This window comes from Chiloscyllium punctatum, chromosome 49, assembly GCF_047496795.1.
Source record: "Chiloscyllium punctatum isolate Juve2018m chromosome 49, sChiPun1.3, whole genome shotgun sequence".
In the NCBI taxonomy this organism is placed as follows: domain Eukaryota; kingdom Metazoa; phylum Chordata; class Chondrichthyes; order Orectolobiformes; family Hemiscylliidae; genus Chiloscyllium; species Chiloscyllium punctatum.
Window position 1 is genome coordinate 9,840,250 of NC_092787.1, and position 12,859 is coordinate 9,853,108.

Genomic DNA, 12,859 nt, shown 5'->3' on the forward strand with positions numbered 1-12,859 from the left:
ACATTATTTTATTGGCTTTGAATACACTGCTCATTCCCTCTGTGACCCTCCCTTCATAAAATAATCAGGACAAAATACGCTTCTTAAAGCCAGAGTATGGTTACACTCATATTGCCTACAAGATGAAACAATTGTAATTTATTATTAAAACATTAGCAATGAAAATAAGTTAAATATTGAATGATAGCAAATACGAGGTCTGGTAGCACTATACAGTGTACTCTGGTTCCTACCACCAGATAGACACAATCATTTTCAGAAGGCAGCCCAATTCCACCTTCTCGCGACAATCAGAGATAAGCAACGAATGCTGCCCTTTCCAGAGATCCTTATAATCTCATGATTTTTTCAAAAACGACTGCTATTGGTTTGTGTCCCTAGGATAGGAAAAATAATCAGGAAGTATTCCCAGTCCCCACTATAGTTCATTGATTTCAGTCGAAGAGTGTACTTGCAATGTCAGTCACCGCAGTTGAAAGATTGCGTGAATAATTTGCCAACACAGCAGTCTCACAGACTCTGGGGTGACAGGTGAGGCGCCGGCACCTTTTCACGTTTCGGGAGGGGTGGGAAGCTGTCTATCATTAAGTAGTTCCTAATGAATATTTTGTTCTTACACATGTTGAGCGTGAGTGTCACTCTGATATTGTTGTCTTTTTCCGTAAGGATTTGCCTCCCTCATTGAAGGTGCGGTCATCTGTCACTCCGAGCGCAGCCTTGCAGGTTGTTCTGAATGAAAGAACTCAAATCCCAGGATGCGGCAGGGCTGCTGGCGCGTGCGCATTGGCTGACCTGGTGCTGGGCCCGTGAGAGTGGGGGGGGAGAGAGAGAGAAGGAGGAGAGTCTGTGTCGGAGGAAACGACGAGAGGCACCGCTGGCAATTTGTTGTCCTGACTTCTGCGTCTTTTCCAGCCCCCTCCTCAGATAGGTGAGTCTCTCCACTTGAGGGAGTGGGAATGGGCTGGCTCTGAGGTTTAATTCTGGTGCGTTGCCGTGACTAAGTTTAGCTCAGGCTGCGGCCTAGCCGCAAAGAGCGAGGCGGAGGCAGAGGAGGAGATGGTCCGTGAGCGCGGGCTGGCATCCGGATAGTGTTTGCCCCTGGAAGGGGTGCAGCTAAACCCCCTCGTTAGGTGCTATTATTGCCCCTGCCCAGCTTCTCCGTCGAAGGTACTTTTCTTGAAGCCTAAACATTGACTCAGAGATTAGCCTAGTCGGAGGTGCGTGGACGTCTGCTCGTGAACCTGTTTAATATTCTCATTGCAACCTGGAGGAGAATTGCTGCCTCACTTTAGTGCGGAGCCAGGGAAGGTCTGCAGAGGTTAATTGCTGTAGTTGACACCACTCATTCGAAAACTGTACACCCTCTGTGTTGCGTGCAGTACGATTAACATGAGAGTTTTATTGATTATGTTTCTAGGACTCAGATTTCCTACTTTTCTGTAGTACAATAAGCAAAGTATCAAGAGATCTTGAGTTATGTTGCAGTAATTTTCCTGACGTTTCCTTACAGCTAGTTGAGAGTTGTTGGTAACGTTTTAACTAAAACAATAGGTGATTTTTTTAATATTAAGATAAATACTTTGTTTTGAGTATATTTATTTTGATAAAGGTATCATTGTTCATAATTAGTACTTTTACTAAAACATTGGGTAGGGAGTGGTATGTATATTCAACAGTTTCATGCCAACATTGACTAACTATTCATCTTTAAGAATGGATTTGTTTTGTGGTTTTTATCTATGAATTCTTAAAAGCACTCCCAGTTATAATGTAGAAGTGCATTAAAATGAAGTATTTGGAATTGCTTTACACAAAAAAAACAAGTAAAGGGCAATTTTGTGTATGCTGTTTTGTGATTTTATAATTGATGTTTTTTTAGATCACCAAAAATGTAATATCTTTAAATTGTTTTTAATATCTTTTTAATATTGGCATGATTTGTTTCAGCCTCAAGCCAATTGATTAGATCCCCTACAGTGTGGAAACAGGCCCTTCAGCCCAACAAGTCCACACCGATCCTCCAAAGAGTAACCCACCCAGACCCGTTTCCCTCTGACTAATGCACCTAACACTATGGGCAATTTAGCATGACCACTTCACCTGACCTGCACATCATTGGACAGTCAGAGGAAACTGGAGCACCCAGAGGAAAAACACACAGACACTGGGAGAATGTGCAAACTCCAGGCAGACAGTCGCCTGAGGTTGGAATCAAACCCTGGTCTCTGGCGTTGTGAGGCAACAGTGCGAACTACTGAGCCACCGTGCTTCCCATAATTTGCTTTTCATGCTCTCATTCCCAGTTTAGTGGTTATCCTATTCTTTAGTGGATGTTGATCCATCATTCATGTTTTGATGATCAGCATTCCTTCCCAATTCATCATTGTATTGCTCAAAGTTTTACTGATGTATTTGTTCCTTTCTAGTGCAGTGAATTTAGAATATTTGTTCTTAATGATGCGTTCACCCATGAGCATCCTTGTACCCCCAGTTACTCAACTGTCTCAGCTCTATTGATGTTTTTAAAAAGTTGAAAACAACAATAAGTCTACCAATTTAGTCAAGTAGTGTAACCTTGTACACCAGCTCCTTGGTATACTATGTACAGGGACAGACTAAACGTAGAAAAAAGCAATAGCCTATTCATGTAGTATTTGAACTCCCTCAGGTCATTGAGTAAACTTTCGGCATTTACATTTGGGATTGAGTCATCATGGAACACAAATACTAGAAACTGGAACTGCCATTTTATGTCAGGCGTTTGTAAAGATTATGAAACATTTATGTTTGGCTTCCACTTAACCATTTTTTTTCATCTCTCTGCTTATTCATTCGTAATGCATGTCTTCACCACCTGGAATGCTTTCCTAAAAACCAATGTTGCATAAAATCTCCCAGCATCCATCCCTCAAGCTATTTGGCTTAGTTGATAGCATTCTTACTTCTGAATTAGTAGGTTGTGGGCACAAGACTCAGTCCAGATCTTAAACACAAATCTCGGTTGATGCTTCATTGTCGTACTGAGAGAGTGTTGCACTGTAGGAGATACTGTCTTTTGGGTAAGATGTGAAATTGAGACCCTGTCTGGCTTTAGAGATTTCACTATTTAAAAGAAGAGCTAGGGAGTTATGGTCCAAGTCCAGGCCAATGTTTATCCCTCAATCAGATTCACATGAACCTATTAGGTCATTATAGTATTGTTGTTTGTGGATATTTGCTGTATGCAAATTGACTTTTGATTTTCCTACATGATAACAATGACTGTTAGCTGCCAAGTGCGTTGGGGCATCCTGATTGTGGAAAATGCTATATAAATGAAAGTCTTTTTGTGCTGATGCTAATGCTCCACACAAGCCATAATCCATTCCCTCTATCTCCTCTTCAGCTTTGATTTTTTTTTCCTCCCATATACTTGTTTATTTCAAATGATTCTCCAAGTTTTAGGTTATTGATACCTTTTTTCAAATAGTTTAGTAATCTTAATTTCAACCATACATTTGTATTGGAGAGTGCTGCATGGAAATGCTGTTCTAATGCCTTTTTAAAAAAGCACGCATTTACGGTGAGAACATTCGAAATGGGTGAACCTGCCTCTCCTTATGTCCTGCTATCTGATGTGATGACAGTAGCCACACACATGGTGGCCGTGTTTCATTCTTGCCCCTCAGCCTGTCTTTCACAGACTGCTAAAGGTCCATGAATCCCAGGTTTTAAATTGCTGGTCTCATTTCCTTTTGAAACACCTAAGCTGCTTTCCTCCCCTACAGAGTGGTATTGAGTTCCACATGTTGAGCTTGAGTAAAATAAATTTCTATTTCTACTTCCCTATTGCATTTACTAGGCATACTTTCTATTCAGGACTTCTCATTTCAGATTCATGGCCCTGACATGCAAATATGGAGTTGTGCCTTTTTTAAATAAAAACATTTTCAGTTGGGTATCTGAGCATTGTCGAATTAGCCTGGCTCTAAATTTTGTTCAGTTTGCCCAATTCATGTAGTTGCTGAATAATTAATGGAAGACTGGCACATATGCCAAACTGTAAAAGAAGTGAACCAACTTTAACTTTTTGCAAAAATCCAGATTCAGATTGTTTTTCAAATCCAGCACGCACAAATGATGCATCAAGCTGGTTTGATTCTAATTGTCTCTTGAGCTATGTTTTATGGTGGTAAAGAGTACACAAACATTGCATATGTCATCAGACCATTTCAGTTTGAAAAAGTAACAGTGCTGTTTGTACAACATTGGAATGCTGTGTGCAAAATAGTGCACTGTTCTGTTCCCCTTCTGTTGTTGTCTTATTTCTTTTCTCAAACACTTTTCCATTGATGCTACTTCTGCTTTTGTGTTTTTATTTTAAACTAATTCTTGCAGTTTTTGTTTCTGGATTTGAAATTTTGATTCCTCTGTGGAGTATTGCTTCATAGGTACCTGGTACAGATTTGGATTTTTCTGACCTAAAAACTCAACTACAGGATAACTTCACACCATAAAGAGAACTCACTTGTTACATTTTGCATATTCTTTCCTTCACAGTAATTATTATTCAAATGGGGGTCTTGCCAATGTGTACTGTTGGGCTACAAAACTTGAGCTTATTCATGTCTTTACCTGACATTACAACTCAATTCTATCATTGTCACACTTTGAATATACAAGTACCAATGTTGTTGGGTCTTCTGAAGAACCTCCTGCACCTCAGTACTGAGCCTATTTCTCCAACAAAATTTTGCCACTTCGGCATTTTTGCCTGCATCAGTGTAGTTGATTGACATTGCATGGTTCTGCATGTCAACAGTGCTCAGAGTCTTAAGGGCATTGACCAAACAGCTGTGAATGTGTAAATACACACTGTTCTGGTGGTCTTGTATTTTTTTGTGACCTGTTAAATATGAACCAGTTCAGTGCTTGTGAGATGAGTGCACTGACTTACTAAAATATCTTGGCATAAATCTCAATGATTTTTTTCTGGACAGATGAGAAAGCACTCCACACAGCAAATAAATTGTTCATATTCTTTTCAGAGTTACGAAATAGTTAGCAAAAAGAATTGGCCGTTTGATGGAAATAATTTTCCATTTTGTTTTAATGTCTGATTAGCTGCAAATATAAAAATTTATTTATCAAAGTAAACATACACTTTTTAAAATTTTGATTTTTAATGTATATCTGCCCATATCATATTGAAAATCCATCCATATTAGTCCCACACCCTGCTGTGAAGATCTCTCTTGTTTGAGGACCCATCCTAGCTCTGTCCGTATGGACTTAGCCTGACCCCATTATGAATTGGCTGGACCAACCGACTAGTTGTCCTGCATGAACTGTCATCATCCTTTGGCATTCTAGTTTTCTCATTGTTACAAACTAACCTTGTGCTCTGGTAACCTTTAGGTAATCAATGAGAAAGATCTACAGATGCTTTGAGAAAAAGACTTTGTGAAAGTGGTTGCTCGTTTATAGAATCACAGAGCACGGAAACAGACCATTCGGTCCAAATCTTCCATTCCAATCAAGTTTCCCACTCGTCCCACTTCTGAAGTGAAAGCAGAAAGCCTTGTTTACCCAGACCCAGCCTGCAGCATCACCAATAACAGGAAGAAGAGAACAAGCATAATTGAAAACTTTTGAGGTTGGCAAGTTAAAATGAGTGGACTGTCATGGTGATCAGCGAAAGATCTCAAGAGTTTATAAAAATGACTTGATGTGATACAATGTGTAGTTGTCAAATTTGCTGATAAGTCAAAAGTAGATAACCAAGTTATGAATAGGCATTAAAGAGGATACAAAGATAGATAAATAGATTTAGTAAATGGGCAAAGAGAGGACAAATGGAGTATAATATGGGAAAATACAAAATTGTCAATTTATAGAGTCTGACAACATGAAAACAGACCCTTCGGTCAAACTGGTCCACACCATCCATGTTCCCAAACTATATTAATGCCACCTGGCTGCATTTGGCCCATATCCCTACAAATCTTTCCTATTCATGTACTTATTCAAATGTCTCTTAGACATGTACCTGCATCTGCCACTTCCTTTGGTAGTACATTCCCCACACTGTCCATTGTGTTCTAAAAAAACAAAAAGTTGTCCCTTGTGTTCCTTTTTAAATCTTTCTCCTCTCACCTTAAAAAATATGCTGCATTGTTTTCAACTTCCCTGCTGTAGGGTAAGACCCTTGCTATTCATCTTACGCACCTCATGATTTCAAAAATCATTTATAAGGTCACCCTTCAACCTCCTGTACTCCAGTTGGAAAAAGTCCCAGCCTATTTTTATAACTTAACCCTCCATTCTGGTAAATCTTTTCTGATTCCTCTCCAGTTTAATAATATCCTTCCTATAACAGCGCCACCGGAACTGCACACGGTTCTCTGCAAGAGGTCTCACCAATGACCTGTGCAACCTCAACATGATCTCCCAACTCCTATACTCTGAGGTCTTGAGCAATGAAGGCAAGCGTGTTAAATGCCTTCTTAACCATGTCACTTACATGTGATGCAAATTTTAAAGAATTATGTGCCTGAACCTCTTGGCAGAAAGAGTAAAATGGTGAGAGATTGCAGAACTCTGAGAGGCAGAAGACCTGTGTATCTTAGTACATGAACTGCAACAGGTTAGTAATGTGCAGGTACAATAAATAATTACCAAACAATGTTGTCAGTCATCATAAGAGTACTTGGATATAATTGAATAAAGTAGAATCACGGAATCCCTACAGTGGGGAAGTCGGCCATTTGGCCCATCAAGTCCACACTGACCCTCTGCAGAGCCTCTTACCCAGACCAGTGCCTCTATCTTATCCCTGTTACCCTGTAAAGAGAAAAGTACAAATGGAGAAGGTGTTGAAATGAAAATGTTTATCACAGTGTTTATTAAAACCTAAAATTCTATTCATCCATGATTTTATCTGCACAATGCTGCGTACAGTCTTGTAGTTTAATAATTTTTAACTGTGGCCACTAATCTTTTGCGCAAGGATTCTGCTAAATTTAAGTCTGCCCCATGTTCGAACAAAGGAAAGCTGCAGATTATCTACTGAAATGCTCTCACCTTATAGCCTATATCATCTGCTTTTCGGAAGTGATCAAAAATGTTAGGTTTACTTTTGCAGGTGAATAGTGAAAAAAGAATCCAATCCTGTTCAAAAAGCAGGAAGCTTTCTGGCCCACTGGCTAACAAGCATTCTTTAACCGCTACCATTGAACAGATAAATCGGCCATTGCTCCCAAAGCTTTGTGAAACCTTGTGCACGTAATGGCTGCCACAGTTTCTGACACATCAATGACTAAACTTCCAAAGTTGTATCACCAGCTGTGAAGCACTTTTTGAAATGTCCTGAATGCATGAAAGCTGCTAACAAATGCAAATAAACTTCCTTCTAACCATGAACTGCTTATTCCAGTGATTTAGTTTCATTATCTTAGCTGCTCAGATATCAAAATCCCAGCAATGTCACTGTGCATTTCTTATATTAAATATCATACCGAGATGTTTACCTAGTTTTTCTTTTGAAGACTTGTGTATATTTCATCTTTTAACATGAGCAATTACAACTGAAATAATACCCAGCAAATTTCCATAATTACATAATCTTTTTATATTTGACTAAATTGAATGAATAAAAATTAACTAATTGTACAGAGCTATGTTGTTCCGCTCAATAGGCCAAGAATATTTCTGCTTCTAATTAGTTTCTTCATCCCTTGCCTAGAACCTGTTTTTTTATTTCATTCCCCCACACAGACATGATGCTTCCCCTTAAACAAAATGATATTAATGGCATCTGAATTCCAAGTTCCACAATTCTTGCCATTTTGAATAATTTTGCTAATTTATTTCAGGAATGATTATCATATTTCATTACATTTAGTATTTATTAAATTATAGCCTTTCCACTGAGGTAAAGTGATGAGCAAGTTAACATTATCAGCTTTCACTAACTGGATGGAACAAATGAAAGCTATTAATTATTGGACAGTGTACTGCATCCAAGGGCTCTGGCACAGTGGTAGTGTTCATATCTATGAGCCAGGAGGTACAGTTTCAAGTCCCATCTGCTTCAGAGGTGTGTAATAACATTTCTGAACAGGTTGATTATAAAATATCTATGCTACTTCCTTCATTATTAAACTAATCTCCAGAAGACTGTTGTGTAATTTGCTGTTATTTCTGCATTTGAAATTGGAAAAGAACAAGCCTAGGAATACTGTGTCACCTGAATTTCTTTTGTTTTGCTCCTTTAAACCAGGTGACCAGTATAGTGCACAGTACTCCAGATGCAGTCTCATTGACACCCAATAAAACCAAAGCATAGCAGTAGGCAGTTCAGTGGTTAGTACTGCTGCCACTCAGCGCCAGATACCCAGGTTTTATTCCACCTTTGGACAACAGGTGAATTGGCCACGCTAAATTGCCCATAGTGATAGGTGTATTAGTAGGAAGTAGGGGAACGGGTCTGGGTGGGTTACTCTTCGGCAGATCAGTATGGACTTGTTGGGCTGAAGGGCCTGTTTCCACACTGTAGGGAATCTTTTTTAAAAAAAACTGCCTGTGAACTCTGCATATTCTCCCTGTATCGATGTGGGTTTCAGCCTCTGCTGAAAAATATTTAATTCCAGGTATTAGGCCTTGTAATGTTTCCTTGTGTCTTTAAGCCAGTGTACAAAATGTTTGCCAACACAGAATCGAGCACTGATAAAGCACAAGTTAGGAGTGCTGTGGTGAGTGTGAGAAGCATAGGTAATCATCCGTTCCCTGTGGATTATTTTCCAGTTTTATAATTCTTTCTGTTGCAACTGTTGGCATATTTATCTTGAACCAAGGTTTGGCAATGAGCTTACTTGTATTGGTGAGATACTCAATTTGAAAATTTGATCAATTAAATATTTTAAATATAATTCATGTCCTTTTAATGACAACATTAGCTAAATATTTGCATTATTGCAAGTGAGCTAGATTTTCCTTTGTCGTTCCAGTGCAGTATGCAGTTGTATTTGTAGATTTTCCTGTTTAGATGGTGTTAACAATATGTAAAACATGAGATGATACAAAATAGATGTTGATGTGTTTTTAAAGAAAGGGTAACTGGGAGGACAGAGATCTTATTTTCAATCATTTCTAGCAATTGATTGAAGTAACACTGATAGAGAGTTCCTTGGGGCTCATTCACTCACTGCTATAACAGGGAATGGATTGTTTATAAAAATGTTGGAAAGAACCATTGTTGAAAGTTCTTTCTCTAAAAAAAAAAGAAAATTTAAATTAACTACATTTGTACCTCAGAATTCTGATGTTAGTTACTGATGGGTGAGAACGTTGATTGGGGACTGACCAAACCTTTGTGTTGACTAGCCCATGTGGAGTTGTTATTGTCTGTCATGCATTCTGCATCTGTATATTTTAAATTTTCATAATAAAGTAATACTTCATAAGCAGGATGTTGACACATTAAATGAGAGAACTGACATTTATGCAGTATCTTCCATAACTTCAGGACAATCCAGAGCCAACATTGGCAGCTATAAGCTAAACTCTGCTTCAATTTTAGCACCTTTAATAACTTGTGGGATTTTAAAATCATTCCTCATGCAGTCGATTGGATTCAGTGCCATTGTTATAATCTAAGAAATATAGATGCTGTTTTGAACACAGCAAACTTCAGTCAAGTGCAGTGAAACAAATGTTATATTAAAGCTTTTCTTAGTCTTATTGGTTGAGTATTAAGCATTGAATAGAACCCAGAGAATGCCTCTGCTTTTGTAGAAAGTGGCAAGAAATCTTTTACACCCACCTAAGAAGGGTTTATTTTATCGCTGTAGCTGAAAGGTGAGATTTCTGATGGTACAGTGTGCTGTCATTACTTCATTAAAATGTCTTCCAGTCTTTGGGAGGAGACGTTAACACATGCTCTTCTGAATAAGGAATTTGAATGCCATCTAATTATAATGGAAGCAGATACAAGTTAACCTAACGATGATAAATTTCTATCACGGACACTTGTGATCCAGTTTGGGCAGTCAGTTGTGTACAGAAATAAGCCTGACATGCACCTGTTAAATGGAAGGAAAGAATTGAGGCTACACTAGCTATCCTGTGGCAGCTGATTATTGTACTCGATTTATCGAGCTTCAGGACATGAATGTCATCTCTTCATTGGGGAATCGTGCATGATTGGGTGAGAATGGGTGGGTAGTTCATGAAAGGCGCAATAATTGGACTGAGTGAAGTTTAATTTTAAAATCCCGCAAATTATTATGGTGCTTAAATTGTTTAGCTTATATCTGCCAACTTTTACTGTTTTGACTCAGACTTGGAAGACAAAGTTTACAAATAGGTTGAAAAGTTATCTTTTATGCATCAAGGAAGAAGTAACTAATTCTTTTGTGATGATTTACAAAAAGCTCAAGATAATCATGTTTAACTGTGGAATTGGCTGTGGTATCAGTAGTATGCAATGCAGATACATTAAATTTATCAATTGGAGTTACTGTTCCATATTCCTAGGTATAGTTTAACAAAGAGAATATATATTTTTGGAGGTTAGCAAATAAGAACCTCTGTACATCTGTAAATTTTTATTGGTCTGTGATCCTTGGATTTTGTGCAAAAGAAAAATCCACATACAGAGGATGTTTTGTTCTTTGCATGCCCAGGGCCCAGAGGAATGAAGGAAAAGATATTCTGCTGTTTATTTTGTGCTGGCTGAATTGCTGCTGTTCATTCAGAAGAATTTGGCAAAAATATTGTAAGTGGTGCACATGGTGCAAAATTATAATTGTGTGACAGTTTTTAAACTTTAAATCAATTGATAATTTGTGATGCAGTTTTCTACTAAATACTTCGAACATTTCAAAATCCTAAAATTGTCTTTGATTTTCTCTTACATTGTTTGGTAATTTATTTTTGCACCTTTGTTTGACCTATTTTATTGTAAACATTTCTTACCAGAAAATCCTCTTAGGCAGGAATTTTTTTTAACTTATTTGTGTCCATTCTTTGTTCATCTTGGTTTCATTTGCAGCAATTGTACACTTGGGTGCATAATCCAGTCATGTGATGGATTTTATCCACATCTGTTGCTGGGCTGAACTTGCAATCCCAGTATTTTTTACACATCATTCGAGCCAATAATGTTTTATATCAGAAAAAAGACCATTTGGCTAAGGGAGGTTGCTGTTTTTCATGTTAAATATTTGTGAAAGTGTGTTCATGGATGAATCTGAAAACTTTATATTTGAAACCTACTTCTCATGTTTATTTTGCATTTTGCAGGAAAAAGCTGGAGGTGTTGCTTACTTTAAGGTCTCAACGTTGCAATTAAGTTCATTTTTGTGTAAATATTTTTAATAAAGAAATGTTATTCCTTTTGCTCTTCAGGGCTCCACAATAACATGTGGACAAGTGGGTAATATGTTCTTACAGCTGTACTCTTAAGTGTACCATTATGACAATTCGTTATTTGATTCATTTTTGTAATACTGTTTTGGATGAATTTTAAAGCAAAATGTAGGTTTAAGTTGCAGAATGTTTATTTTTTAGCTTGAAGCAAATATCTCATTCCACTATTGCATTACTCTTTTATTCTGTTTCTGGAGAAGCAGAGCACAGTTAATGTGCTTTGCAAGTCAGGAGTGCCAGTGATATGCAGAATGTTTGTTGGCAATTATAAATTTTAAAGTCAGTGAAAGTCAGGAGCCTAGAGTAGAGAGGAAATAGGTATAATTATTCGTCATTCAGACTGATGTCGAGCAGAGCTGTGTCATCGCTCCAACACGTTTCAATCTATTTGACTGTGATGTTTCACCTTATGGCTGACAAGCTCCATGTTGGAGTGAAGTTAGCTTATAGAACCAGCGGGAAGTTATTCAAGCTCTGTTGCCTTCAAACCAAGACCAAAGTCACACCAACCAGTGTCATGGAACTGAAGTATGCAGGTGATGTTTGAGTATGTGCCGTCTCAGAGGATGTACTCCAGAGTGGTGTTGACACCTTTTACAGGTGCATATGAGTGCATGTGTCTCACCCTGAACATCTGAAAGACTAAGGTCCTCCACCACCTGGCCTCCCTGCCATTGTGTAGTGAACCCCCAATCTCAAGGTTCACGGAGAGGCTTTAGAGAATGTTGACTACTTCCAATACCTTGGGAGTATCCTGTCAGCCAAAGTAGCTATTGATGAAGAGATCCAGCATTGCCTCCAGTGTGCTAGCAGAGTCTTCAACTGCCTGAGGAAAAGTGTTCAAGGACCACAACGTCAGATCTGACATCAAGATCACGGTTTACAAAGCTGTGGTAGTACTCACCGTCTGATATGGTTGTGAGATGTGCTCTATTTACAGCAGACAACATAAGGCGCTGGGAGCAGTACCACCAATGTGCAGAAAGATGCACCAACATCAGCATCCTTAACTAGGCCATCATCTCCAGCATTGAGGCACTGACCACCCTTGATTAGCTGAGATGGTCTGGGTACATCGTCTACATGACTGATATGAGACTTCCCAAGCAGGTGCTCTACTCCCAGCTTTAAAATGGCAGGCAAGCATCAGGTGGACAGAGGAAGCACTTCAGTAATACCTGAAGTGTGGCATTCCCACAGACAGCTGGGAATCAAAGACCATCCAAAGCTGAAGAGCATCTGGGAAAGCACCACGCACCTCTAGACTTGTCATTTGGGGCGAAAGTGGAAGTCGGAAAAAATAACATGAGGACCATGCTACCATACCAACTACCCACCCACCACCACCCCGTGACCAGCACCTGCTCCAGGTGGAACAGTCTGCGAAAGCTGCATCGGTCTGTGCAGCCACCTAAGGACTCCCTTGAAAGTTGAAGAGAGTTGTCATTGT

At 38.8% G+C, this 12,859-nt stretch overlaps 1 protein-coding gene across 8 annotated transcripts in view; it reads left to right on the top strand.

Moving 5' to 3' along the window:
• The first annotated feature begins 786 nt into the window (after positions 1-786).
• Positions 787-12,859, top strand: part of gapvd1 (GTPase activating protein and VPS9 domains 1) — a 148,622-nt gene continuing 136,549 nt past the window's right edge. For 6 of the 8 annotated variants that reach the window (XM_072565762.1, XM_072565765.1, XM_072565767.1 and 3 more), the window contains exon 1: positions 787-928. The gene's annotated coding sequence lies outside the window, so the exon portion shown is untranslated. Of the gene's footprint in view, positions 929-951; positions 1,168-12,859 lie in introns of those variants that run through there. The other 2 variants (XM_072565764.1, XM_072565763.1) reach the window with 2 other exon arrangements.